Raw genomic sequence first — 23,825 nt, 5'->3', positions numbered from 1 at the left:
GTGGTCGAGTCCGTCCTTGCGGAGGGCAGACGTACAACATCTGCATTTGCAGAAACCTTCTTTGCCTCCTCGTCCGCCCAATCGTTACGAGCTAGACCGCAATGGCCTGGGACCCACTGAATGGTAGGTAATATTGAGAAACTGTATGACCACAAGCCCGGTTGCGTATTTCCAAACGCTTCGCTGCACGGGGCGCCCAAGTGACATGTCTGTTCGACCGGTGGAGAACGGAAATTTAACGGGGTCATTGGCGGCGCCCAAACCTAAAGCGACCTAAAACATAACAAATCAATAATAACAAAAACAATGCGTAGATAAGAAAAAAAACGTAGAAAAAAAAATTAAGCAGCGCAAAACGAAACCAAGAAATAGACCTGCTGGGGCTCGAACCCAGGCCGTCAGAGCCAGTACTCAGTATTCTACATCAAGGCCACAGATTCTTTTTTTTCTTTTTTTTTTCTTTACTGCATGGAAAACTACCCTTAATACAGCCTACAAAAGTTATGAGTCATCCAAGAAGATGCATATCACAGCAGCTAAAATTAGCCGTTCGTTAAAACTCTGGCAGGCAGACGCACGCGTCCAACAGATGCAGCCATTCTGGTGGGTCACTTTGCGCCGCATAAATGCTCCGCACCAACGCAGTTTGCTCCCGAAAAATGGACTTCGTTGGGCGAGGGGGTTCCGCGTGCCTGTCCGTGTTGTGTCGGTGTATTGTCAAAGTAAGGCAATAAAGAAAAGAAGAATCTGTGGCCTTGGGAGGGAGATCAAGGCCACAGATTCTTCTTTTCTTTATTGCCTTACTTTGACAATACACCGACACAACACTACATTGATAAAACTGCTAGCCGACACTTGGGTAGCAGAAAGCCAGCTAAAATTGTTTCATGCTTGTCAATGTTTCCATCACAGGCAACCATTCTGGAGGCTCAGGCTGAGCCCTCCAGACTTCAATAATCAACCGAATGGACTCAAAAAATACTCCTTAGAGCGTTTGGCATCAACAACACGATGGCGTATGGCCATACGCGACTTCCAAATGCCGTGCAGGGCCAGAACCATGACGAGGTCGTACGGTTTACCGTCTTCACTTTCGATGGGCAAAAACCGTATTCCGTGTGCGTCTAGAGGGAAATCTTTCTTTAATGTGCGCTGAAGCATGTCCCAGAAAAATACCCCATCCCAGCACTCTAAAAACACATGTTAGATCGACTCAGGTTTCTTGCACTGGTAACACTGAACGCCTCCTGAAAGGAACAAACCCTTGTCTTTCTGCCGCGTCTTTACGGGTAGCACACCAGCATCAAGTTTAAAGAAAAATGTCTTCACCCATGGCCGTAGCACCATTCTTTTGACACGCGTAAGCACATCCTGGCCTGGCCCTGCGCGGTACATTGATCTATACAATGACACAGGTAATACAATATCCGCAAGGTCTCGGTAAAGTTTTTTGCGCGTCACACTGGACAAGTATTCAAGAGTGAAGCGGACTTGTAAAAACTGGGCTGCCAGAACTACTTCGCGGAAATATCCTCTGGGTGCGCCAAAAGAAAAACACGCTGTCGATACAATAAAGTCAGGCAGTGACCTAGCTAGTTTTATCTGACACGCAGTGCGCAAGACACGCAGAAAACAAAAAACGATTGACGACCTGCCGCAAGAACAAATGCGAGAGCGAAAGGCCTCCGAGGCGCACGCGCCGAAACAGGTTCATGCGGCTTGTTTGTTCCCATGTCTTCTCCCAAATAAACACTGAAAAAACACGGTGGAGTGCCAGTATGTTCTTCCGCGAACAGTGCAATACCTGCAGAACATACCATAATTTACTCATAAAAAACACATTGCACACTGAGGCTCTCGCAAACATTTACAGACCAGTGCCTTTCCATTTTTCGGCCTTTTCACGTAGTTCGGCGGCCTGCCTGCGCCAGTAAGGGTCACAATCGGTATAATTTTCTAAAGGCACTCCTAGGTACTTCGCTGGCGTCGTCTGCCAACTGACACACTCGAAGACATCCGGAGCCTTGTCCCAGTGTCCATGCCAAAAGCCCAAACATTTTTGCCAATTAACGCCATTGGCGCTATATTTGAAAAACAACTTGAGGGTGTTTAAAGCGACGCTTATGCTACTCCTATCAACGCAAAATAGTGCTATATCATCAACGTACGCTAAAATCTGTACCTCACATGACTCTAGGCGAAAGCCGTTGAGGCTTTCTAACTATACTCACACAAAACGCTTCAATATATACACAAAAAAGCAGAGGAGACAACTGGCATCCTTGACGCACGCCTCGTTTAGCTTGAATGGATTTACTCAGCTTTTTATTAACGGCGAGTTCTGTAGAGCACCCACTATAGGCCATGCGAACACCCTTGAGTGACGTGCTCTAATACTTCTAACAAAAGTTCGTGTGACACCTTGTCAAAAGCTTTCTCCAAATCTATCTGGAGCATTGCTTTGGCACTTTGCATGCTGTCACACACTCGAGAACACTTCGGGCGGTGTGAATAATGACAATTGATCGCCCTTTAATTCCGCATGTCTGGTGCGGCCCCACAATGTCCTTTACAACGGTCTGCATTAGCCTGGCAAGTACTTTCATTAAAATGTTATAATCTACATTGGTCAGACTAATTGGGCGATACCCTGAAAATTGCTTCAACCTAGCCTCGTCCTCCGATTTCGGAATGAGCACCGTGTGGGATACCAGAAAGAAAGGTGGAAGCGGCCCACGGTCATAAGACTGGGCAAAAACCTTGCGTAGCACTGGGCTAACATCATCTTTCAACTTTATATAGAAGGCAGCACTGAGACCATCAGGGCCCGGCGTCTTGCCTGGGCTTAACTCGTCTATAGCTTGCTTTACCTCATCAACAGCAATATCTCTTTCTAGCTTCTCGGAAGAATCTTTGTCCAAACAGGGCAGCAAGCGCACAAATTCTTCTTTAAATTTCTCCCTGTCGACGTCATGACTGGAAAACAACTTCTCGTAATAGCTACAAAAAGCTTTTTGAATGTTTTCCTGGTCGTTATACAAAACTCCTTCACTTTCTATTTCGACTGTAGCGTTTCAGCGGCATAACTTTTTTCCGAACTGAAAGCTCTTTTGTCGGTGCTTCACCTAGCAGAAAACGTTCAGCTCTAGCCCGTACCATTGCTCCGTGGTACCGTTCGTTGTCGATAACCTCGAGCCCTGCTTCGAGCTTTCTAATGTCATCTTCAAACATTCCAGGCGACTTACATTCTTCTTTTAAAAGCACATCCGGGCTACTGCGAAGGAAGGCTTCTCGACCCCTCTCCTCATTTTTCATGGCACCTGATCTTTCGAGCACTTTCATTTTAACTTGCTGTTTAAAGCTTTCCCATTTAAGAACATAGTTCGTCCCCCCCAGCACAGAAGATTTCCTGTGCGCATGCGTTGACCATGCCAAGGAAACCTTCATCTTGCAGCAGTTTGTTATTTATCTTCCAGAGCCCCTAAGGAAAGGAATTTTGACGTTTAACCCCCTTCCCAAGTGTTACGGACACAAGGCAGTGATCGCTAAAAGATACAGGAGTCACTTGGTAATCGCCGCATTGAGGAACAAGATCTAACGATACATACACTCGATCGAGACGCACGTGTTTGGTGCCCTGAGAGTGCGTGTAGCGAACGCTGCCAGCACTGCTCATGTTACCGCCTACATCTGCAAGGGCGAAGTTGGCGACTATCTTGTTTAAAACCGCTGTACTCGCATCTCTGAAATTGGTCAGGCTACTTTTATCCCTCTCGGAACAGACACAATTGTAGTCGCCTAGTAACACCAAGAGACGCTCTGTATTACACCACGTTTTTAAATCTTCCAAAAAATAATTCCTTTCGGCTGCCTTTGTTGGGCCGTAAACACAAATTACATTCCATTCATGTAAACAGAACTGAAAGTCACAAACGACGAACCGCCCCGATTCTGACGCTGTAACGGAAATTAGGGTTGCCCCTAGGCTACGCCGTATTAAGAGCGCACAACCCGCGGATAAACCCACGGGGTGTGAGACACAAACGTCGTACCTCGACGCAAAAGGGTCGTACCATACGATCGGTCTGGTCCTCCCTCTCAACCTTGGTTTCCTGCAAGACAACGATGTCGATATCCTCATCTGTCAGTAAACGATACAACTGATTCTAACGCCTCCGATCAGCTAGACCTCTCACATTAAGCGTGGCAATGCGCATAGGCTTGCTTAAAACCATGTTGAAAGATGAACCAGACCTACCACGCAGCACTTACATCCACACCTTTGAAAAAAGAGACACTTCACATTAGCCCCGAACCCCCAAAACACAATACACGACAAAAATTCCCCCGCATTTCCCCGAGGGGGAGAATGTGAAAGTGCGAATGCACGGTTGTCGGCCCGCTTGCGGCGCTTGCGCTCGGCCCCCGCAGCCCACCGCCTCGCCGCCTTCTCTTCCATCTCTTCCATCGGGTTTGTAGTATCACGTGTACACCACGCAGTTATCAAGCCGCTATAACGCCGCTGAGTCGCCAACGCACGCCGCTGACGACGTAGTTCGAATGCGTTAAAGATATAAGGCGCGTCTAACACTGATATCACCGTCGCGTCTGTGGCTTGGTCGGTAGCGCGTCGCGCTGCGGCCCGCAAAGTCCTCGGATCGAAACCTGGCGCCGGATGCTGTTTTTTCTTTCAAGAGCACTGCGGACGCCGCCGCCGACGCCGGCGGTGGATGGTTTGGGGTCGCTTATAAAGAGCATTCGCTCTTAAAACAAAACGCTTCATGGTCTCGAAAGACTCCATACAGCCTAACAAGCACAAAAGGTAACACTTCCTCGTCTGTAGAGGCCCCGTAAACTCCAAGACACCTCCCTCACCCCTAGACAAATACTTAAGGACGGCAGAACACTCCAAAAACGTAACTGTGTAGGTCCATTCAGTTAATTTGCGCTTCGAAAAAGGCAGTAGGGCACCAAACCCAGTCCCCGCTAACTACCTTTCGAAGAGACATGCTGTCTTAAGTGGGCATCTTCGTTCGGTCGGGGGGAACGTTGGACTTCGGCTTGAAGCTGGTGCGTCGCCCCGGCGCCGCCTTCGGAGGGGGCTCCTCGGTGCTGTGAACCTCGGTGCCTTGGCTGTTGTCGTCCCCTTCGCGCTGCCGCTTTGCCGCGGCACCGCCGGATTCGTCGCCACCGACCTCCATGTTCGAGACGTCCGCTGCGGGAGCCAGCGTCGTCGGCGTCGCCCCCTTCTCCTGGCTGGCCGCCTTGGTGCTGCTGCCCTGGCTCGACGAGTCACGTGACGTTGGCGTCTTCGGTTCACCAAGCAGCTCCTTTGCATGAACGCTCCGGTCAGCCTCGGCCACGACTGGCACCGCCGGGACGTTCTCCGACACCACCTCGATGGTCCCGGCTGCCGTCTGCTCTGCGTCTGCCTCGTCCATGAGGTTTTCACGAAGCTCGTCGTCCCTCGCCGGCCATGTGACCGTCGCGTACGGCCTCACACACGCACTCGCCTCGTGTCCGAAGCGGCGGCACGAAGAATACTTGGGCACCTTGCACTCCCGTCTGATGTGTCCCTTCGTGTTGCAACGCAAGCACTGGGGGGCTCGGCCTGATACGACGACGAGAGCCTTGTCGCCCGCAACACGAAGTTTGTGTGGCCTTCAACTTCAGGGTCACTGACCGGAGGGTTGAACCTTTGTCTTGGATGCCGTCGACGCGCCACCGCTACTTGCGCGCCTCGCCGACACGCCCATAGGGTGCGAGGGCAACGCGGACGGCGTCGTCAGGCACGTTGTACAGCAGCCATTGAAGTTTCAGGCGCACCTCCTGGTTTCCCGGGTCGCTGACGATTCAGCGACTTTCCTTCACTTTAACGTCGGTGGCAGCTAAAATCTTCTTAACACCATCCGCCGACTTGAACGTTACCGCCCAGACGGTACGCCCCTAATGCAACAACATCGGGGAGCAGTGCCAGACAAGACAAAGTGTCGCGGAAATCCTCGACACGGTATGGGCGGGCACGCATGTCGGCGTGTAGAAACACAGTATTTAACACGGACTGACGTGTTGGGAACTGGGGCAAAAGAACTTGATAATCCTCGGTATCCTTAGCATAATTCCTGTTACCGCGGGTCGAAAGGTCCGCCAAAGCCGCTCCTTGGGCGGAGCTTGCCATCCCGCGTCCACTCGCTAGCGATACCGGAAGCAGAATCCAAGGCCACAGATTCATTTTCTTTCTTTATTTAAATTATAAAGGTGACAGATCCCGAACGGTGGGCTTGTTTCAGCAGGCGCTCAAAAGGATAGCGCGCGCAGTGACATCCCACATGTCACGTGGGTGCTCTAGGCAGCGAAGCGTTTGAAAACACGGAGCCCGGTGCACGTGTGTCAGGACGCGATTGGTCCAAACGGCGCGTCTCAGAAGCACAGGAGTAGCAGCAAGAACAAAGGGGACCGACGCGTGGTCTTTCGCCCGGTTCGCTGCTCGCAATTTTCTGCGTTCCCACCGGCCGCCAGTTATCCACGCCGGTCTTCGTTGGACTTGCTCCTCCCAAAACGTGAGTTTTCCCATAAAGCGAAAGCTTTCTTAGCAGTGTATACCTTCATGTCATAAACCAAATATCGGTATACATTTGATCGTTTGTAGATGTTGCGGACTCGGTTTTGATGAAGTTCTCGCGCTTCTCTCAACTGTCTTGAGGGAGGTGTTTAGTTCGGGATCCTCATTTATTAATGAAAGGCGCCGGTGGCTCATGTATCGGCGTTGCCTCCGCTTGTAGCTGTCATGCTGCGTTCCTTTCATGCAACCGCAGGGACGCGAAGTTGGGCGTCGCCGAGTGCATGCTCTTTGTTCCTTCCTTTTGTGTGGTAAAAGACGGGGGTGCTTAGCCCGAGTACCTTTGTTGCGTTGGTATGCGGTCAGCTCGACCGGGAGGTCTCAGTGAACAGCGAAATGGTGTACAGCAGTGAAACCAGCTCCGGCGCGGGGTTCCATCTCGGACGGGGCGCGCGCCGCTATTATGGCTTCCCGATATGGGGAGGTGGCTCGGTCGTTCGTCATGACAAGATGACGGGAAGCGAAAGGGTGGTGTCTCTTGGTGTCGAAAAGGCGCGCGGCGTAGTTTTTGAGGATTTGCGAAGCCGGCGTCGGTGCTGTTCGTTTATGGGTCATTCGCCTCGGGAATACTTGCCTGGGGTTGAAGGAGCTCTGCCCGCTAGTCAGGCGGCGGGCAGCGGCGTCCCTTAGTCTGGGGAAGGAATTAGCTTACGACTCTCTTTGTGCCGGCGCGCGTGCGGACAAGTGCGAGGCGGCAATGTGAGGACGCTGTAAAGTAAGATGTTAGCCGCGCGAAAACCGCTCTAACGTTCGGCTTTGGCTGTGAGCAGGCATCGCCCGCTTAACGTAATGGTTCGACCACTCCGCGCGGTCCGTGACTTTAGGTGACAGATGTCTTGTATTTGCTGGACGGTTGCACTAACGTGCGCGGGAAACGTACTATGAGTGCATGAGAGAGAGTGTTGGCTCATGTGACCGCAGGTGGGGACATGTGTAGGATTGGTTGGTTCTTGTGGCCAATCCGTGGTCCATATGAATTATGTTGAAAGGGGTTTTAAATGCAGAGCATTTCAGTAACTCACGATGTCACCCGCGTTGACGTCCGTCGTAGTCCGCACCGTCGTTGTCCGCACCCCTCCCCCTACACTATATAAAAAATTGGGCCCATCTCCCCGCGAGGGGGACTCGAGTAAATGCGTCGCATAGGGGGTGGGTGTATTACGTTAACCTTTAGTGTTTGGGGAGTTGGTGGTAGTGAATGCGTTGTATGAGCAGCTTCTTGACGTAGTTTGAATGAGTCAAGGATATAAGGCGCGTTCGTAGCCTCCCATTCTGTGTCGGCTTTGTGGCGCAGTGGGTAGAGCACCATGTACATTGCGTTCCGCCCGCAGGGTCGAGGGATCAAAACCAGGCGCCGGATAGTATTTTTTTTATATAGTGTAGGGGGAGGGGTGCGGACAACGACGGTGCGGACTACGACGGACGTCAACGCGGGTGACATCGTGAGTTATTGAAATGCTCTGCATTTAAAAAAAATACTATCCGGCGCCTGGTTTCGATCCCTCGACCCTGCGGGCGGAACGCAATGTACATGGTGCTCTACCCACTGCGCCACAAAGCCGACACAGAATGGGAGGCCACGAACGCGCCTTATATCCTTGACTCATTCAAACTACGTCAAGAAGCTGCTGATACAACGTATTCACTACCACCAACTCCCCAAACACTAAACGTTAACGCAATACATCCACCCCCTATGCGACGCATTTACTCGGGTCCCCCTCGAGGGAAGATGGGCCCAATTTTTTTTTTGGGGGGGGGGGGGGGGGTGCTTGCTTTTTTAGAACGCCGTTACGAGCTTGATGCGCCTTCGTGGAAACCCATTCTGTAAAGGTTGCTTTTTTGCAGTGTTTTATGGAGCAACATCGCAACAAGTGAGAAATAGACTGCTTCGTTTAGGCATATAGTCACAGTGGGGGATATTGCAGAAATAATTGGTTTAAATTTTCGCTCTTTCTTGAACGCCCCCTTCGGAGACGTGGTTTTTGGGATCAAAACCGGAGTGTTGGGTTTCGCCCGGGGTCGAGAGGGGATCTAGTTCAGTAGAGATCTTGGCCGAACAGGATGCTGCGGGCAGAGTGACAATGTAACCATTATTCTGTCCTGATGTAAATACTTGAACTAATGTAAATAGTGTAAATAAACCTAATATCCAGCAAGAAAGGCAGTCCTCATTTATCACCTGCTTCAGGCATCGGACGTCGGTCATCGGAGCGAGTCGAGACCGTCGTCTCGCCTCGAGCATCAAAAGAACCTCGTTATTTCGTCTTCATCATTTACCAAGAAGATGGAGAGGGGAAATATAACTGGAGGAATGGTAAATTTTTCTTTCTTCTGTAGCTCTTTTCATTACTCGGGCTGTCGCGATTGATTGAGTGATTGTGGGGTTTAACGCGCCGACGCAACGCAGGCGATGAGGCGCGCCGTAGTGGAGGGCTCCGGATTAATTTTGACCACCAGGGGATCTTTATCGTGCGCCAAAATCTCGTACACACGGGCGTTTTTGCTTTTCGCCTCCATCAGAAAAGCGGCCGCCGCGGCCGGGAATCGAACCCGCGACCTCGTGCTCAGCAGCGCAACGCCTTAGCCACTGAGCCGGGCTGTCGCGAGCTGCGTTGGTACTGTTGACGGAAGTACTGCGTGCAGACGCTATTATACAGCAGTCGACACAGTTCCGAGGCGATGAGACCCGTTTCCATTATGGCTACGTCCCTTCCCTTCGTGCTTATCGTAAAGGACGACAATTAATGCCGTGTCAATTTGGAACATTGATTGTTTAAACATGCACGGGTATCGGGCATAAATTTATGCAGCTGCTAAATCTTCTTCAGCTTTAATTGAAGCTTCAACGCAACAATACACGGCCTCCGCGCGTAGAATGGTGTGTCGAATTTCGCAACCGTGTCGGATGTGCTCCAAAGGGATTCGACCAAAATCAGGGGCATAATTGTCGGGCACAGTTTTGGCACTCCCCAAGGCGCGGTTACATGCAGTGGCTAGTTTGATGGCTCGACTCGAAGAATGTGCCGAAGTTCCCGAGTGGGAACAATGAGATGACGTCGAGATGACTAGTGCCGAGCATTATCATCATCATCATCATCACCGGCCTATCTACGCCCACGGCAGGGCATAGGCCTCTCCCATTATTCTCCAATTACCTCGGTCCTGTGCCAACTGCGACCAATTTATCCCCGCAAACTTCCTAAATCTCATCTGCCCATCTAACTTTATGCTGCCCCCTGCAACGCTTGCCTTCTCTAGGGATCCACTCGGTTACCCGTAATGACCAACGGTTATCTTGCCTTCGCATTACATGCCCTGCCCGCGTCCATTTCTTCTTCTTAATTTCTACTAATGTGTCCTTAACACGCGTTTGTTCCCTGACCCACTCTGCTCTCTTCTTGTCCCTTAATGTTACACCTATCATCTTCTGTTCCATTTCTGGTTGAGTCGTCCTCGATTTAAATTGAACCTTTTTTGTGAGCCTGCAAGTTTCTACCTTGTAGGTGAGTGCCAGTAAGATGCAGCTGTCATGCAATTTCTTCTTTAGCGAGAATGGTAGGCTGCCATTCATTATCTGAGAATGCTTGCTGAATGCACTTCACACCATTCTTATCCTTCTGATTACCTCTGCCTCATGGTTGGGATCCGGGGTCACCACTTAGCCTAAGTAGATATATTCGCTTACCACTTCCACGGCCTCGCCACCTATCTCAAAATGCTGTGCTGTCCCGAGGTTTTTGATCCTTACTTTAGTTTTGCGTATATTAATTTTCAGGCCCATGATTCTACTTTGGTTGTTCAGTGTGGTAAGCATGCTTTGCAATTTGTCCCCCGAGGTACTTAACAAAGCAACCTCATCAGCAAATCTGAGGTTAATGAGGTATTCCCCATTAACCCTTACTCCCACCTGTTCCCAATACAATGTTTTGAATACTTCTTGTAAACAATTGCTGTGAATAACATCAGAAAATTGTGTCTTCTTGTCTGACGCCCTACCTTATAGGTATTTTACTGCTCTCCTTATAGAGGATGATGGTATATATCTGTGGACCCACTGTAAATATCCTTAGTATTCTTACATAATGCTGGTCTACACCCTGGTTCCGTAATGCCTCAATGACTGCTGAGGTTTCGACTGAGTCAAATGCTTTCTCATAGTCTATGAAGGCTATATATAGGGGTTCAGTATACTCCGCGCACTTCTCTATCACCTGATTGAAAGAGAAGTCGAGCAGAGCTTTACCGAGCCGAGCTTTACCTGTGGGTGTTGCGCAACGTGTGGTGGCGTCGATAGTATACTTGTCTTTAAACCCGTTTCCACCACGGAGGTCCTGCAAATATTCATTTTCTTGCTATGGGCGCACCGGGGTAATCTTCCCAAGGGTTTTACGCGGACGAGTCGCTTTTCTTGCGCAGTAGTATGCACGTGCTCTACAGACAAACGGGGTGAAGAATCCCGAGAAAGAAGCATGGCTGCGCCATTTATCAAACGGAAACTCCCGTCGTCTCGCCTGTGGTTGAGAAGTAAGGAGAAGACAGGAAACGAACGTCACCGCTACCACCGCCGTCGCTCGTGTCACGGGCCAGTGTGTACATCCCGGTGCACGGTGTGTCCCAGTCGTAGCGCTTAGTGTTGTCGCTCGCGTCGCCCAGGGAACGGGAACCTTCGCGTTGATTCGCAGTGTAAAATGTAGTGTGAAGCAAGTGCAGGGCCGTTTCGGGCTTCGGGACGGGTCTGTATTAGAAAGCTGTAATAATTTTATGCTGTTTAAGGATTTACAGTAAGTGAGAGCCGTACTCGTGGCATTGCGTGTCAGCTTCAGGGGTTTGAGTCGGGGAAAGAGTTTTCGGTAGAGAGGTGAGAGATACCTGCTGAGACCAGTTTTCGTGTTTAACACCTACCTTGCGTTAAGACAGCCCGGTCCCTGCCCCGCCAGGCTGTACTGCGATTTCTGAAACGGCGGCGTCTTGCGGCGTAGCAAGTGCGGCGTCTTGCCCTTGCCCCCTTCAGTAACGTATAGGAGTTCGGTGTCGAGCTTTCTCTCGGCGGACTGCGTTCGCCAGAGGGTGCCGAGCATTCAGGGGGGCCCGAGGGGTGAGACTGTGCTCACCCTTGTCACTTGCCTGCGAGAGGAGCGGGATTCGAGAAGTGCCGTCCTCGCGAGAGGCAGTGCACTTCTCTGACGGTCCGACAGCGGTCAGGGCGGAGCGCGACCGGTTACACGGGTGCCATGTGCTCAATATGCGCGATGCGCATATCGAGTACACGGTATCGAGTACACGGCCCTCACTCATGCTGGTCTGGAGAATGAAAGTTGAAGAAAACTGCTTTCGTTTGTGCGTTCATGCATACATCTGCCATTAAAGTGTGCGCTGGTGCGCATCGCATATCGATGGGGGAATTCACACCCCACCGCCCTTGTCCTTCTTACCCAGGTGTAATTTGTTGGCTGTCGTCTGCCTCCTTCAGGACTATATTTTAAGCAAGTCGGCCGTGTGCGTACGCCACTAATATGAAATTTATTTGATTAATCGTCCCCTCGGGTACGCGAAAAATGAGTAGTCCAAATACCAGCAGCAATAAGCCGAAACGTCTTCTTCGCCGTTTGTTTTTCTGTGCATTGAAGTGGGCCACGCTCACAAAGCTCTAGCCCACTCAATGACCTTGAAATGCCTTTCTGTTGTACCCATAAGAACAACAGTCGTATACTGTGGTTCGATTGACCGAATGAGGCTTCACCTTTCCATCCCACTTACTTTATTTTTGGGGGCAACAAATTTGGGTTACACAAGAAAAAGATATTTGTAATTGTAGTGGACGTTATCTTTCTGCCACAGGTTGCTGGAATGGCTACGGAATTCACAATTGTTAGTTAATTCTGCCTTTGATCACAGTTGGCTTTCACGTTCCTGCCTCTTATTTTACTTTTCTGAAAAATGAAGTAGTATTCCTCAAAACTCCAGCTGCTCAACGTTTTGAACTGACCAATTCCCCCGTGTGGGTACGAGCTAAACACATCGGTGACAGTATCATCATCATGCTCTTCCTTTTCCTTGTAGGTTGGCACGTGACGTTGGCGGGTGACAGCGATCTCGCGCCACCGAGTGGGTACCGTGCTCCCGTTCGAGCCCTAAGCGCCACATCTCTTGTGAAGGCGTCGCCGAGGACCTCCCAGCGTTGATTCTTCGGTATACTCGTATGCTCTAGGGTGAGCGCACGCGCCTTGTAGCGAGAGCGAACACTGAGCGGTCTGGAAAGCCGTAGCCGGAGTTTCGACCGAGCGTGCCTGGGATGCGGCACAGCCCTCGTTCAAACCAGACTGGCCCGAGTAGCTTCGGCGGCCGGTGGGGAGCCCCGCTGCGGCCGTTTTCTACAAGCAGGATACCGCGAGTACATTCCTTCCGCTGTCGACCGTCTTTTATACAGGCATAGCGCGGCGAAAGACCCAAACTTTTTTGGCGCTGGTGAGATCGCGGCGCCCGTTACTTTCGTGTTTAGCACGCGTTAAAAGCTGAAGCTAGGGAAATAAGGCTAATTGGTCAACGGCATTGTACTGGAGGCATGGAGCAGTGCAATACGCTGGACACGTCAGCACTGCCTTTAAGCATGCTTTAAAGCATTCGTTTCGCGGTGGGCAGTGGCGTGGTGGTCAAAGCATGTATACACGTACTTACGTACAGCAGAAGTAGCTCCAACGAACACTAGCGAGCTAGTGCCATGGCCATGCCTCGCGCATTCCCTTAATTTGAAATAAGGTGAATAACGGATAAATGGCGGTTGAACCCTGGCGTGCTTCCCATCATATATAATTCCCCCGTCATAAAAAAAGGCAAGGACACCCAGAGAGGACATCACCCCGGTTATTGCCATAAGCAACCTGATACCGTCTACACTGTTTGTTCTGGGCGAAAGGGTCCCGCGCGCGCGAAAGGTCTGGGGGGTCTAAATTAGTCACTTAAGCCAGCTTAACTGCTTCCATAACGTTATAAAGGCTCCACATTTGTCTTCCGTGGTCGAAATAAACTCAAAAGCTGCGGATTTATTTTCTCTCTCGTAAATCGCCGAGCAAGTGGACGTGGGCGCCGATGTCCGCTTTGTGGTGGTAATGTACACATGCGCTCGCTGCTTGCAAATCATTTCTACTTTTGAGTGACGCGCCACAGATTTATTGGAAAAACATTGAACCTTCCTGTCACCCTTGGGGGTCGCTGGCAATATTGGCTTCGGGTGCGGACGGTGCAACAAGCGCAAGTGGGTACCGACAACGGAGCCTAGCCTATAAACTGCCGTAGTCGTAGCACAGTTGGCGTTATTAGGGATGTTTAGCATAGCGTGTAGCGTACGCTACGCTAGCGGTGGTGGTGGTGGATACGGGGACGAGATTACGCGCGCGCGCGAGCACGGCGATGTGGGCCACCCCTCACATCAACGATTGCGCGGGCATGATGAGGGGGCCGCCCATCACCGGCACGATTGCGCACATCCAAGTCGGTTCCCGGCACCCGCCACCGCTAGCATAATGTACGCGTAGCCGCTACGCTAACTCTCTATTGATAGGACTCAAAAGAACTCCTGAATTCTTCCGTGATACTCTGCGCTCAGCGTGTTGCTTTGTGCTTTATTTTTTGCCGAGAACAACGTCGGGACAGCCGGGGTCAATAGAGACAGGACAGTGCTTAGAACGTTGTCAAAGCAGAAGGACGCACGGGTTGCACTCCGTCAATAGCATTTGCTCTCCCGCATCGTGTTTGGAGCGCACAAGGGCAGCCTTAAGTAGAAACGCGCGCAGAATTTTAGAAACTGTACTAATCTAACCCTTTTCCTATGGCAGCACTGGCCGTCCCGACGCTGTTTCTGTGTACGAACGTGCAACCCATGTGCCGCGTTATTTAAGCGCACACTCATTGGGGCATCAGTTTAGAGTGAGTCATTAGAGAGTTTTAGTATAGCGGTAAGCACCACTTTAGCGCGCCCATAGCGTTAGCGGGCATGCTAACCGTCGCGTAACGAGGCGATATCTGTTTGCGATTGCGGCACGCAAACATTAACGCCACAGCTAAAACGCTATACTAAAACTCTCTATTGTCGTTATAAATGACTGCATTAGGGATTGAAAAATAAAAACAAAATAGGCACAGTAATGTATCAGATTGATGACGAGCCGGGTGCAGGAGGGAAAAGAACAATAGTTTATTGCGCGTCGGTTATTTATAGAGATAGTGGGAGAGGGGCAAGCGCTCTCCAGATGCACATGCGTATCCATAACCGCTACAATCACTTTCCGCGCATGCAAGGTACAGCCATGCGCTGAAGTAAACGGACCGCGGCAGCGGTGGCCAAAACTAATCACTGCGCTGTCTGGTTGCGCGGAGCTACTGTCGAGACCGCGCACGGCGCAGGCGCCGCCTAGCAGCACAGAACACATGTCGCTATCGCTCGCTTCTTCGCGATTGCCTCGCGCTCCGATAAATCGACGCCAGGGGAACTGCGCGGCCCTTTTGCTGTCTGCTGGTCAACACGCCCTTTTGAAACCATAAAGTTTCTTACAGTATACACTAGAGAGGAATCTGGCGCTATAGCGTTTGCGACTCACATCAAAGTCGTCTGTGTCGTCATGGGCCGCCATTATACATCGCGCTCGCCTTAGTTTCATCATTGGCTTGGATTGAAACGCTTTAGTGACCAAAAATTTAAATAAAGTGCCACAAAAATGCGAACAATAGTGTGCAATTAAGTAAGTGAAAAATAAAAAAATTAAAACTATGGAAAAAAGAAGTAAAGCGTATTTTTGCCGGAACGGTTGTGTCTGGTATTCCGCTGGACAAGGTTGTAGTTACGAAGAAGGTTAATATTTGTGGTGGAAATTCATTAGAGACTCTGATTATATTATTTTACAATTATTGCAAATGATAGGTTGCTTGAAGAATTTGGAACGCTTTTTGAGCGTGCCTATTATAACGTTCCCTTCGTGGTGAACCGGTGCACCACGACCGCCAGCTAGTTTAACCATAGAGAAATAAAAAATTAGAAGAGTGGACACACGGGCTTATCGCGGCCGAGTGGCCTGACTCCTGCACCATCCGGCAGTCGGTGCAAGTGGTAAAAAACTATATATTTAAAATCAAGCTAACAAACAATATTATACTTTTAAAAATTTGGTACACATTAGACTACACACTTTTATTTGTGCAATAAGTTGAATGGCTGTGAATGTAAATTTTTGTGGCTTCTTTGTGCCAAGCCTGGCCAAGCCGCAAGCGCAAGCCGCCATTTGGCTCTTTCGGCAGCGTTTGCCCGTGCGTTTCTGCAGCCTCGTGCTAACCTCTGTTGTGGAGAAGGAAACGCCTAGCGCTTTCTTTGCGACATCGGTTTTGCATCCTGAACGAAAGGTGAGACTTTCTTTTTAAGTGCGAATGCACTTTATAAGCGACCCCAAACCTTCCACCGCCGGCGGCGGCGGCGGCGGTGGCGTCCGCAGTCCTCCTCTCCCTAGCAACGGCGTGGAGCGGAGAGGAGCGTCGGTAGCAACGGCGCGGTGACGTCACTTCACCACGTGACCGCGCTCGCTCCGCCTCCTCGCCGTGGCTGCGCGGGTGCGCGCCGCTCCCCGCACCGCTCCTCGCGCCGTGACGTCATGGTATGACGTCACAGCGCGCCTCCTCTCCCCAGCAGCTGCCGCGCGCCTCTCTCTCCACCGTGACGTCACACTCTCTCCTCTCCCCCTCGCTCGGCTGCAGCTGCCGTGCGCCGCTGTCCCTCTCCCCTTGCGCTCGCCTCCTCTCTCAGCCACCTGGCTCACCGCGCTCGGCGCGGCGTACCCCCCTATATATGAAGCGATAAACTGCCAGACCTCCGTGGGTCGGCTCGCGCGCGCTCACGGGCGAATACCAACGGATTTTAACTTTACTCCCCCTCATAGCATCACCCCGTGCATTCGCACTTAACCATGTTCACCCTCGGGGAAATGCTTGGGAGTTTTTTTTAAAGGGCTGGCGTGGCGTATCATATTTATGTTTCCTTGTACTGGAAACGCTGCGAGCACTGCGTAGCCTCAGGGAATCAGGCATAGCTAGTGCGGCGTCTTTAGGATAAGCGCTTTGGAAACGCCCCGGAAAGGCGTAAGACACCATTTTTTAGCCGGACGTAATGATATTTTAGGCTGGTTGTGCTGTTTTATCTAGCGCTGAGGGATGCCAGCGGGACGCGCCCGTCGTCGCACGTAGCGTTTACGTGCCGCAAACGACGGCGGTGAGTTGCGGAAGTGGCCGGCCGGCCGGCGGTCCGTAGGCGAAGCAGGCGTTGTGCGCTGTCGCTGCACCGAATTACGTGAGCCGCAGGCTGCGTTGTATTATACTAGCTAGCCATTGGTAGCTTGGCCAACTGTTACGTGCTATTATTTATTATGGCTGCGATGCACTGCAAAGCCGTCCGGGCTAACGTGCACGATGAAGTAGCCGTATCTGCCTTAATTTGGCTTATCTGGGCATAACCAGCAGCCGTACACTCATGGCAAGTTTTACACATGGGTGCATACCGAGCTACCTGCGTACGTACATACAAAGCGAACCCAGTCACCGACGCCGATAACGCGCGCGCGTCGCTTCGCTTTGGCGCGTCAGGTACGGTAAAAACGCGTCTTTCGTCGGCAGATAACAGCTTTGCTCGAGGCGGGGTAAGAGTGCATTGAAACCTTCAAATTTGGTCTTCGTTCTACATCGTATATCAATTCCGGTATCGCAGGCATTGCATAGAACTGTTCCACACTTGCCCTTTTTTCAAGCGTTTGCTCTCTTTTCTCTAGTCGTATTTTGGCTAGTTTCATTAAACACGTATTGCGCAGATTGCACCTATTCAGTCGGAGCTGTGTGTGTTCTTGTCATATCTTTTTAAGGCATGGCCTTTGGCGGTCAGTACGACGTTCACTGCTGCTTGCCATGGTGCCCACACAGCGCCCAAATATACTTTCGCCAGGTGCCCGTTCTCGGGATGCGTTTTTTTCGCGAGCCCGTGGGGCAACAGGTTTGTTTAAGCTTTGTATTACGTTCAGTTCGCTCTCGCTCTTCGTCCTGATTTTACAAAAAAAGACAAAGGGATTCAGGCTATGCGAGCAGCGTTATTTTTGTTAACCCAAACAATAGCTGAATTGCATTAAGAATGTGCCTAACCAGTGTTGCGAAATTACAAAGACCCATATTTATAGTGTTGCTAATAGATTGACCGCATGATTGCTGAATAGAATAAGAGCACTTGTGTTTTAAATAGGTGGCATGCACTGGAGGCAATACTTGAGTAGTAGTTGCAGTGAAATTTACAGACTGTTCGCAGGTCATCTGTCATTGCAAGCAGTTTGTGTACTATATCTCCTATCACCTGTGCAGGTCTACAGGTGCCCTCAAGACAGAGCCAACCAGCCAGCTGCATTCGTCGTACCAAACATGGTGTAAGCACTTCATGGATCCTGCCCTCACACGACTCACAAAAGTGGCCGTGCCAACTGTTCTCCCAGAGTTATTCAGTTGTATTAATGACTGCCTGCAATGCTTCTTGCTGCCTTATTGATGCTCCTGATGGATACCGCAACTGTATTCCATCTATTGAACCTTGCCATTAGCACTGAAAATCTAACGCAAGTCTCGGCGCTCAATAAGGCGTGACAACTGAAAGGCCGATCGTTGACTCAAGGAACAAACTGTTTTTTATGGTCGCGGGTTCGATTCCCGGCCGCGGCGGCCGCTTTTCTGATGGAGGCGAAAAGCAAAAACGCCCGTGTGTACGAGATTTCGGCGCACGTTAAAGATCCCCAGGTGGTCAAAATTAATACGGAGCCCTCCACTACGGCGCGCCTCATCGCCTGCGTTGCGTCGGCGCGTTAAACCCTACAATCAATCATCAAACTGTTTTTTATCTCTGACATGCCTCATCTCATTAAAACCACTCACAACAGCGTATACAGTCCCCAAACTCCACTCGCAAATTATTGTTGCTGCTTGTTGTAATATTGTGAAAACAGTACATCCACAAAAACCCTTGTACAGTCGGCCAAATCTTTAACTGGCGTGCGCGAGCGGCGACTTTTCTGTGCATCAGCGCCATATGACGGAGCCAAGTTGCAAGCTGTTTGAGGCTAAGCGCATTCCCAGAAAGCCGCGCTCAGTTGTGCCCATCGTCTGCTAGGCTGTTCCTTCCTTAGCACTTCACCCCTTATGAGCGCACTGCGAACGACCCGGGCAGCGTAGTAAAGCGAATGGGTTTGCTCTTATTTTCCCAAGATTAACGTTTCAGCAATCAATCGAGTAAATTTCAAGATACGCCGAACACGCCCAATCATGAGATAAGCCGAAGAACATGGGTTACTTATTTCTTCCTTCGGTTTTTTTTTCTGTAGATGCCTACTTTATAGCTTCAGCACAGGCTTCAGCACGTTGAAGATATCAAGCGAGCGCGCATACGACTGATAACTACCCTTAATACACACGAGAAAGCGTTTACGTCACAAAGTAAAAAATGAATAAACCCTATTCTTCAGCTTATCTCATGAGTGAGCGTGTTCGGCGTATCTTGAAATTTACTCGATTGATTTCTGCAACGTTGATCTTGGGAAAATAAAATAAGAGCAAACCCATTAGCTTTATCACGCTGCCTGGATCGTTTGCACTGCGCTCATAAGGGTTGACGCGCTAAGGAAGGAACAGCCTAGCAGACGATGGGCACAACTGAGCGCGGCTTTCTGGGCATGCGCTTAGCCTCAAACAGTCTGCAACTTGGCTCCGTCATATGGCGCTGACGCACAGAAAAGTCGCCGCTCGCGCACGCCAGTTAAAGATTTGGCCGACTGTACATTATGAAGACTGCCACGGTAAGAGGTCATGCTAAATATCGTTTGTCACCGTACGTGCTGCGTGTTGTCGGAGTGGCCTAGATGAAGAGAACCATGTTGGGACCTGCGTTGTCAAATGCTTATGGGACTCTGTAATGTGCCACCATTGTCTCATACCCGAGAAGCATATACTGCTTCCCTGTTTCTTATATTAGACTGTTCGTATTGACAGTGGAAAGCATGCATGAATTTGTGTGCCTTAATCGAGCCTGGAACCTGTCGGTTGACTATGTGCACGTACCTAAAATATCCCCGCTGGTCCTTTGCCTTTACTGGGAAGGCGACGCTTTCGGGAGGTAACCCGGCTTCTTGGAAAAATGCACCCTTGCAAGGAACCATTAGGAAGTTGATTTTTTTTTCCCTCTTAACCTTTTGCGTGTGCATACCCACACTAATGTGATTTCTGTTCAATTACTGCTGCTGATTTGAAGTTGCCCCGAGGCAATAGACCTCATTAGAGTTCATCAAATAAGCGCGGCCATCAAAGCCCAAGTTTTTCCCTTCTTTCACATCCTAACTGAAGAAATTGCCAGACTAAAAAAATTATCTGTGAAGATAGTGGTTGTAAACAGCTGCAAGTATCCCAGAGTCTAGATTATGTTATGGTTGATATTTTTGTGTGACTGCAACAGCGCACAGAGTCTGAGGGTGTCGTAGATACAAGTAAACCTGTGGATGGCTGAGTCTTCTGGGTTTTCTGCATTTTCAATTACCGTGGAGTAAAAATCGTTTGTGTGGTTGTGATACCTTTACTGGTGCATTTTTTTTCATTCCTGGAAACGTATTTTCCTCTCACTACTGTGTATTGTCGCTGTTGTGTATTACCCACTGTTTATTATTATATGTGTTGCAAGGAATGATAATTTTAACTTGTTCCGCTTAGTGACATGCAATAAATATTTCTTCTGTTATGATGTGTCTCTTTTATGTGGCTTGGCAAGATGTGAACACACGACAGAATTCTTAACCAACTGTGAATGGTACTGTAAATTCCAATTTCACATTTCACAAAAAAAAAAAAACGTTTTTTTTTGCGAAAGCATGCGGGCAGTAAGCCTGAGAGTCATATATTCAAATAAACACTAATTAGTGCATGAAAGCGTCCGAATACCGTACCGATGCCCGCCGCCGTGAGCATCGCTTTCAAGTCATTCAAACTACCCGCCAAAGTCGGTGCCCGCGAAACCGAAAGAGAACGAAAGTATGGTTAGTATTTTGGCTACCCGCTCGGCGCGCTACACTACACTACAGTCATTCGGCCGCAGGGCTCTATGGGAGTGTCCACTCTTACTAGTATTTCTTTCTCTATGGTTTAACCAGAAAAAAGAAAACGTGGCGTTAAACAGTCGTTGACGATGACAAGATAGGATGCATACAAGCGCCCGTATCTGCCATATCTTGTCTTCGTCGAAGTACGTTTTGTTTCTTCTTTTCGTCGGCTACAAATTTCGCGGCGGCGTATTACCCGATCAGTTATACGTCCTTCGACTGCGGCATGGGCAACGTCAGGTGCGATCAGGCATTGCCTGCTGTTTCACTGAACACGGCTACCACAGAAACGGGAGGATTTCGGCTTCCTTGTAGATCCTAAACGTGTTAATGCATAGTGAAGACAGCAAATCCCAAAAACTGCTTAAGAATCCAATTGTCACGCCAAGCCCAAGCCAAAAAGGGTGTCTTTCTGGCTTACGGGATGGCTTACGAGGCGCAGTTTCCTCTCTAGTATACTTACTAAGAAACTCTATGTTGGAAACAGCGCGCCGGCGCAATCGGAGGCAATGCGGCCCCGCTGGCAGAGTTGCCACGCTGGTGATTATCTCGTGCATGCAGCTTTTTTTTTTTTTTCACCCCCTGCCCCACCGCGTCATATATTGACGCAGATAATGAAGCAGGAGAAAATCAGCGTGGAATCGAAGAAAATAACACAAAACACCATCTTTGTCGGTTTTGAGGATAGATGAGAAAATTATAGGCGTCCTGAGAATGTCAGCGAAGTTGAAAAATTATTGATGCTAAGCTTACTTGAGGGTTTGACAAATACTGATGTGTTTAGGTGTGTACTGCATTGCTTTATGTAACTTCATTTGTTGTATGTTGCATATGTGTCATTTCGCAAGTTCTCGGGAAAATCCAATATGGCAAATTTTTCAAGTTCGAGGCACCGACGCATACATTTATGTTCAAAAACTCCGTTGCGATGTGAGATACCATTGAACCCCGCTTTGAATGCCCAGAGACTATCGAAACGCATACAAACTACAATTTTCAATTGGATTTATTTGCACTTGAAAACAGTATTGACACTTGCGCACTCCTGTGACACGAGTTGAAATTGAAGGATTTGATCAAAATTGGGGTCATTCAGTCGATGATTTAAGATAAAAAGATTACTAGCTTATGTTCGACGGCATGCGGAAAACAAACGATGGTATAATTAAAAAAAACAAGTTAATTTACACGTATTATTTTAAGAAGCATTGCACAGGGCCGTCGTTCTCAGATGGGAGTCCGCAGAAAAAAAAAAAAAAAAAGACGGGTCCGTGAAGACACTTCAGACTCCGTGAGTCCCTTCGCAATACTCCCAAGTTCCTTTTTTTTCCAAACCCTGCCGCGAACTAAAAAAAATGGATTTGCCGCGTGATATGCTAGAATAACCTCTCCGCACAGCGCAAACTTTAAAGCTGGCTTTTTGCACAACGTTTCAATTAAGCAGAAAAGCCGCCCTCAAAAGGCTGCGCCGGCCGCTTTTCTGATGGATGCGAAAAGCAAAAACGCCCGTGTGATCGAGATTTCGGCGCACGTTAAAGATCCCCGGGTGGTCAAAATTAATCCGGAGCCCTGCACTACGGCGCGCCTCATCGCCTGCGTTGCGTCGGCGCGTTAAACCCCCACCATCATCATCATCAACTTTGGGAAGAACGATGACCAGCGGAGAGAGCGCAGACCTACAAGTGCACGAAACAAAGCACATTTCTTTGCAATTTGCTATTGAGCATGCCCCCTACTTAATTAGCTAAATAAAACTTGAAAGGGCAGGACTTTTATTCCAGGGGACAAGAATCGGACTTTCAGCTTCCCCGCTGCGTCGTAGGCATCTTATCGGCTGTGTAATAAACCAATTGAAACCGCTCGACTACGGAGGAGAGGAGTCAGATCGCGACAGGGCGTGAGACGCCCTCGTTGAAATCCACCAGAACAACCGGCATGTCTTCGGCGAGCGCATGAAGCCTGGCTTGACGTGCACGACCCCCCCCCCCCCTCTCACCTCCCTCACCCCGTCTACCGTGCAGGGGAACCGGTGATGTGCCTGTGCTCAAGCGTGAAAGGCCCAAACGTCGCTGCGGAAGCTCTTCAAGGACGAAAAAAAAAAAAACACCCGCTAAAATGTCGCTTTAGTAGTCCTTCAAGAACGAAACACAAAATAGTAGCTCTTGGGCGCGAAAAAATTCCCTTCTACACCGATTTGTTCACGCAGATATGTGCCAACCGAAGAATATACAGCTTCGCTGTATCAATTCTTCCGGCGCGTAACGGTTACGCGCTTTGAAGACAAAAATAGGAAATCCGTCGGTACTGGTGCAGGCCCTCGTAAAACTTAGCAACGTGTTGGTTAGCTGGTTGGTAATCCATTAGAAATTTTCAAGCGCCAAATATTTAGACAGGGGACGAAAAATGCAGAGACATGGGCTAACTTCCAATTGAAATTTTATTTTCAAAGCGACATATATACATGCAACATTGCTAACAAAAAACTAAAACAGACTATGTGCGCCGCGGCGCATGCCGCATGACATAGGGATAAGGAACGCGTGCGCACATGTTCACAGCGCACATACTCTGTTTTAGCATACTGCCCACATACTCTGTTAGTTTTTTAAAGACGATAGTCTTTCTTGGGCAACTTAAACCCAGAAAGTTCGGTCTGTCTGTATGTCTGTATGTATGTCTTTCTGTCTGTGGCTCGATTCAGCCACCCGGCTAAAGTAAAACAGTGCCTGCACAATAGTCGCATATAGTCACAGCTAAATATACCCGTCTAAGACCGGTGTAATGTTCATACTTGTCAACATTGTTGAAGAAGAACAAGACATTACGCAAATATAGGACAACAAATTAATACAGAAATGATATTTGCAATGTTCCTTTATAAAATCGTGCATGCTTGATTTTTGCGTAGTTAAATACTCCATCAACTGCAGAAAAAAATTCACTCCGCCGTCGCCTGCTGTCGCCAGCGCCACTATAGCTTCTGGCGCAATTTTAAGAAATCAACCGGCCACAGTACGAAAGTTTCCACAAGATATATGTTAAACGTTGAAGTAGGG

This window comes from Haemaphysalis longicornis, unplaced genomic scaffold, assembly GCF_048455015.1.
Source record: "Haemaphysalis longicornis isolate Haplotype H1 unplaced genomic scaffold, Haemaphysalis longicornis Haplotype H1 scaffold_1, whole genome shotgun sequence".
Taxonomy (NCBI): domain Eukaryota; kingdom Metazoa; phylum Arthropoda; class Arachnida; order Ixodida; family Ixodidae; genus Haemaphysalis; species Haemaphysalis longicornis.
Note: the sequence above shows the minus strand (reverse complement) of the source record.